A 6,598-nucleotide genomic window follows, 5' to 3' on the forward strand; every position below is an offset into this window, starting at 1 on the left:
GCAAGAGACAGGTAGTTCAGAAGAGGACAACATCCCATGTGAGGGCTGGAAAATGTCTCATGAAAGAGGCGAGTTTGGAATTGGGCCTTGAGGGATATTATTAATAGTACCATCAATTACCATAATACTGGTAACGCCTAACATTTATTACATGCTTGCCATATGCCCATCACTGTGCTAACCACTAGGGTTTGGTAGAGAGGAGGAACAGACTTGCTGAAGAGGGAGAACACCAGAAGCAGCAAAAGCAGAGATCTAGGGGGGAAGGTCAAAGTATGGGGGGTGGGGTGGGGTTGGAGAGGGATTGGAACGATTCGGCATTGGGCTCTTTGGAAAGTAGTAGAAGAAAAACAGGAAATCCAGTTGGAACCAAGTTTAGAAGCACTTTGAATGCTAAGGGGGGATCTTTATGCCTACTCAGTGAGAAAATGTGGTGACAATAACACAAAACACTCACTAAGCACCCATTTTACTGATAAGGAAACAGGCATAGAGAGGTTAGAAAATTTCCAAAGGTCACACAGTGTGTAACCATGTTTGGCAGAGCCTGGACTCCAACCCAAGCATTTCTGGCTCCAAAGTAGACGCCTTAACTGCTCACAAATACCACGAATTTTGGAACCAGAGACCTGGATTTGCATCCCAGGCTCTTTGCTGTCTCACTGGGACTTGAATCAGTTCCCTGAACCCCCAAGAGCTTCAGACTCCCCCCCCCCAGCTGCCACCCTCATGAAAATGGGCATGTCCCACCAATCTGAAGTATCATTGCATGGATGTGATGACACTGGCGGGAAAGCACCAATTATACTGTCTGGCACAGAATAGATGCCGATTAAGGCTGGTTGCCCCGCAAAATGCCATGGGGAGCCATTTCAGGCCTTTAGGCAGGGGAATGGGATGACTGGACTTACACTTTAGGGAGATTTATGCTGGAAATACCCATCTTCCTTGATTACTCTGCCGGATGGATTGGAGCTAGGAGAGATGTGTTAGGAAGATATTGCATTAGTCCAGATAAGAGGTAATGACGATCTATGCTGGGACAGAGACAGGGAAATTGCAATCATATTATCTAACTGTAGGATATCAGAGCCAGAACAGGCCCTATGGAGTAGAGAGTCCAGACGTAAATGACTTATCAAAGGATAGATCATGTGACTAGTAAAGTTCATCTCGTTCTTTGGTGCACTGTTCTTACCTTCACTCAGGCAGTGCTGGTATTAGACATCAATGCCAACATTTTTAAACTCTTAATACAAATAACAAAGTATCTCAGTTTTGTCTGAATCATATACTTTCTACTTTTAACTAGCATCTAGGGACAATCTCATGTAATCCTATCACTGTCAACTCTCCCTCACTCCTAAAGGAAGGTAGGGAGACTGGAATCAGAACAATTTCCCCACTACAGACGGGTAAACCAAGGCACAGAGGAAGATGAACCTTATTTCTGGATCAAACTCTCTCACATTTACTTATAAATTATTATTGTTTTTTAAATCAAAGTTTGTTTTGGCTTTGAAATGTTACCAAAATGTTGGTACAGGGACGGTGTTTGTAAAATTTCACGCTGAACAATATGTCATGGGAATAGAAGGGCTGACATCTTTTAAAATTATTCAGATTTTAAAGGTTAATGAGTACGGTTCTCTTGAAATCATGTCTATAGGAAGACTTGTGTGATCAACCAGAAATTGGATCTCTGTAGTTGTTTTGTCTTAAATATAGTGAATGAAGGTACATCTTGCTAAGAATATGTATTGAAATGCAATCTCTTTCTGTCTCCCATCCAGAGCGGAGGAAAGAAACCAAACGATGTGTTTCAAGAATTAGTTTTCCTGCCAATGACAAATGGTGACTTCTACCACTGGAGGGCGCAGGAAAGAGCAGATGCTTTTCAGGTTATCGACACTAGGTGGCGCCGCTCTGCTAGTTTTCTTTATGTCTGTTTTTAATTTCTTATTTCTTAAAATTCCTTTGTTTAGCAGCGTTGTTAATGGAGTAGCTTAAGTCATGTAAAGAAGCTTTTTTATTTTTCTATTCTCTTCTTAATATGTCTGTCTGTCATATATAAGTATATGCTTATATAATATACTGATACAAGTATGCTAGGGGAAGTAGAGCTAGCAATTCCTTACAGCGTACAGTTTAGTTCTATTTCGCTCTTGAATTAATTTTGAGGACATTCAAGTATGGCTCCAAATTGAGTTTTCCTTTTGGACTGTCACTGTCTCAGATTCTTTAGAATTTTGTTAGAGATTTCACTTCAGTTTGATTTTAAAAGCGACAAAATTGTGAATCACATCAGAGTTACCAAAATGTGACATAACTCAAATACTGGAGTGAAAAGTAGGTATCAGTACAAGAATTGAAAATGAACTCTCTCATTTGGGTTTATGTAGAGAGGAATTCTCTAGCATCATTTAGTTTATCTGTTGTGTTTCTGAGTTGTACCTGTCTTTGGAGTTCAAATTCCTAACTATAAAAATAAGGAAGTTCCTCTAAATGCCCTCAAAGATCTCTTTCAATTTGGAACAAATATGACCTTATAAGTTCGTACACATAGTTGTGGCCCCTGCCTGCCCCAAACATGATTCTTGAAGCTATCTGCATAAGCTACGATTTTTAAAATCTGGGTAATTCTCTGTGGCACCACAATGTATGTAGTTATGAGCCCCAGCTATCTTTCAATCAATGTTGAATCACAGTGAGAATGAAGTGGGCCCATGGAGGAGCAAGCTGAGTGCTCTGGAGAATCACACTCATGGGACAGAACTGGTTCAGAGTGACAGATCTGCCCATTAAGAGACTCTGAGTCCAAGCAGAACTAAAAGGCAACCAACAGAATGGGAGAAGATATTTGCAAATGACATATCAGATAAAGGGTTAGTATCCAAAATCTATAAAGAACTTATCAAATTCAACACCCAAAAAACAAATAATCCAGCGAAGAAATGGGCAAAAGCCATGAATAGACACTTCTCCAAAGAAGACATCCAGATGACCAACCATCACATGAAAAAATGCTCCACATCACTCATCATCAGGAAAATACAAATGAAAACCCCAATGAGACACCATCTTACACCTGTCAGAATGGCTAACATTAACAACTCAGGCAACAACAGATGTTGGTGAAGATGCGGAGAAAGAGGATCTCTTTTGCATTGTTGATGGGAACACAAGCTGGTGCAGCCACTCTGGAAAACAGTATGGAGGTTCCTCAAAAAACTAAAAATAGAACTACCCTAGGACCCAGTAATTGCACTACTAGGTATTTATCCAAGGGATGCAGGTGTGCTGTTTCGAAGGGACACATGCACCCCCATGTTTATAGCAGCACTATTGACAATAGCCAAAGGATGGAAAGAGCCCAAATGTCCATCGATGGATGAATGGATAAAGAAGAAGTGGTATATATATATGTGTGTGTGTGTGTATATATATATACACACACACATATATATACATACACACACACAATGGAGTATTACTCGGCAATCAAAAAGAATGAAATCTTGCCATTTGCAACTACGTGAATGGAACTGGAGGGTATTATGCTAATTGAAATGAGTCAGTCAGAGAAAGACAAAAATCATATGACTTCACTCATATGAGGACTTTAAGAGACAAACCAGATGACCATAAGGGAAGGGAAATAAAAGTATAAAAATAGGGAGGGGGACAAAACATAAGAGACTCATAAATATAGAGAACAAACAGAGAGTTATTAGAGGGGTTGTGGGAGGGGGATGAGCTAAATGGGTAAGGGGCACTAAGGAATCTACTCCTGAAATCACTGTTGCATTATAAGCTAACTAACTTGGATGTAAATTAAAAAAAAAAAAGAGAGAGAGACTTTGAGTCCAACTCTGGCTCCATCCCTTATGGGCTGGGAGATGCTAAACCAGTAGTCAGTAAGTAGGCATTGAGCTTGGTGCTGGGTACCATGGTGGATATGTGGAGAAGTGAAAAGCCAGGCACTGTGTGGCTCACAATCTAGCAGGGCATAAGTTGTCTGTTACTGGGAAGTTGGTAATTATGGGGAGTAAGTACCAAATAAGATCAGGTCTCTGCTCTATTCCCTGCCCAAACTCAGGTCCCTGCCCAAACTTTTGCCCACAGTTGTCACCCTGAGAAGTGATATGGAGTCACCACTGGGTGGTGGGTGTGGGGCACTCAGCCAAGTTGGGATAGGCAAGAGCAGGGAAGGGCTAGAGAGAGATAATAATGAAGTTGCTTAACATTCTCTGCCACCTAGTAGCAAATGTTAGACATCATGAACAAAGGGGTATATTTTCTATGAAATAAAGGAAAGTGACATAGACACAAATATATTAGGTCCCCATAGACATTTACTAGCCTGGAAATGAGTGATATCTGGAGACCTGCAAGGAAGTGGGCAGAAATAAAGTAAAAATCCTTGAGTCACACCATCCTTGATGATGTCCACTGTAGTTGGTAAAACCTCCAGTGTGAGCTCATTAAATCAAATGCTGCATATGGAACCCCTTCAAATGCCATTATTGGAGATATGGGGCCCTTTTCTAAGCCCTTATAAACATAGACAGAGACACTTGTGCATCATTAGGCATGCTATGCCAACCACTCATCAAGACAGAATGACTAAATGGGCTGCTAAACACCATGAAACATATTAATGTTACAAAAAATTTGGAATCATCTTATACTTGATGTCATATAGGCTTTGGAGCACACTGAACAAATTTTCTCACTTGTGCAAAGCTAACTTACTCAATTGAGGAAATGCCTGAACATAGCAAAAACAGAGTAGGCATGGGCCTCCCTGAATCCTGCTACACCTAAGAGTGATGAGCCTGGCATTTCTCCTGGGGCAGGGTTGAGGGGGCGGTAGGGAGAGTGGAAATTGGGAGTGAATGGGATAGAACCTGAGTCTGGAGGCTGAGGCAGTAAAATAGGGAAAGGAAGAGGAATGAAGCCACAAACATTTAGGTGAAAAAAGTTCATGAACCAACCTTTGTAAATCAGGAATGGCTCCTTTAGGTTCAACATGGCGGCCACACTGGCAGTCAACAAAGGTGTAGGACTTCCTAGGAATGAGCTGGCCTTCCCTCTTCCAGCACTGTCTTAAAGCAGAAATTCCCAAATGGTGTTCCTTAGCACATTAGCACCCAGAGATATTAATGGCTGGGGAAAACAAACACTTCTGCACCACTTTGGATTAGAAAATGCTGGATTAAACAAAGTCAAGCAAATTTATTTCATGCTTGGATCCTTTAATATACTACCATATATTGTAACGCCTTCAAAGTAGGACTTGCCATGTAGGGTTTCCCAGACCTTTTGAGTTTAGAATCTATTTTATTTATATAAAAATATGGAACACTTCACGAATTTGCATGTTGTCCTAGCACAAGGTCCATGCTAATCTTCTCTGCATCGTTTCAATTGTATTATATGTGCGGCCAAAGGAGGAGCACTGGACCTTTTCTGTTTTTTTTTTTTTTTTTTCTGTTTTTTTTTTTTTTTTTTTAATTATAGATTATCTCAAGACACATGTTCTGAGAAACACCTCTTGGGAAGCAATATCCTAATTTATTTCAGATTAAATTCTCCTCTAGCAATTTCAGTGTGAAATTTCCAGATAAAAGAAAATTGCCAGAGAAGTGAAAGATTCATCAAACCAATGTTTTGGTGACATGCAAGGAAATCCAAGTGTTCTTTTGATTCACTTATTTAAATTGTTTGTGTGGGTAGATCCACATTTGAAAGGCACAGTGACCCCACGTTTAGATTATTTTTCTCTCAGGCAACTACACTAAATTAGCTTTGCACCCCAACAATTAGGCCTTGCCTAAATGGTGCCACCACCTTGGAACCTGATGTCAATGTGGCTGTCAGTCTAAGCATGGCTATGCTATGAGAATAAGAAGAATAAATACAGTTCCTAATTTCCAAGTCAAAGACAGTGTGAATTGATATTACACAGTAAAATGCAATGAGATTAAATCAATAACATCTGCAATAAGGCATAATGAAGGTAAAATTATATCTCTGGCTTCCTGAACAGCTGTGAATCTATTTTTAATGATCCTCATTTTTGGCAGTCAGCTAACAACTTCTAAAATGTCCTAGAAATTGGATTGTTAAGCAGATGAGCACTGCAGTGGCTCAGAATGTCATTAATTTCAGCTGCCTTATCCATCTGCATGGGCGCAATGGAGGCATCGTGAATTCAGCCCCCACCCACCCCACTGAGCACCCCACTAATCAGGCTTGGGTGGCCCCAGTGAATGCCTGGAAATAGTAAGGCAGGAGAGCTGGGGGGAGAGGGGCTCCTGGAAGGATCACGGGCTGTTGAAATATGGAGAAAAAGGAAAAGTCCTTGCTTCTGTAATGCCAATTGTAGTACATAATTGACTTTCAAGCCTACATTGTGCTATTGGAACCTTATAACCGCCACAGGAACAAGATATTCTAATGGTTCCCTGTTTACCAATGGGGCACTTGGCTTCCATGAGATTACTCTGCCCAGGACTTGGTCAAGATCATGCCACCAGCAAATGCAGGAGCCAGCACTCAACCCCGGTCTTCTCATTCCAAAGCCAGGACCCTT

The 6,598-nt window shown here is 40.9% G+C and overlaps 1 non-coding gene across 1 annotated transcript; it reads right to left on the reverse strand.

Moving 5' to 3' along the window:
- Positions 1-5,353: 5,353 nt before the first annotated feature.
- On the reverse strand, positions 5,354-5,462 carry LOC112867145 (U6 spliceosomal RNA). Its single transcript, XR_003224186.1, has one exon. It is a non-coding gene; the product is annotated as a U6 spliceosomal RNA (small nuclear RNA).
- Positions 5,463-6,598: the final 1,136 nt, after the last annotated feature.

The sequence above is a fragment of the Puma concolor genome, chromosome A2 (genome assembly GCF_028749965.1).
Source record: "Puma concolor isolate L17-30 chromosome A2, mPumCon1.1.hap2, whole genome shotgun sequence".
Classification (NCBI taxonomy): domain Eukaryota; kingdom Metazoa; phylum Chordata; class Mammalia; order Carnivora; family Felidae; genus Puma; species Puma concolor.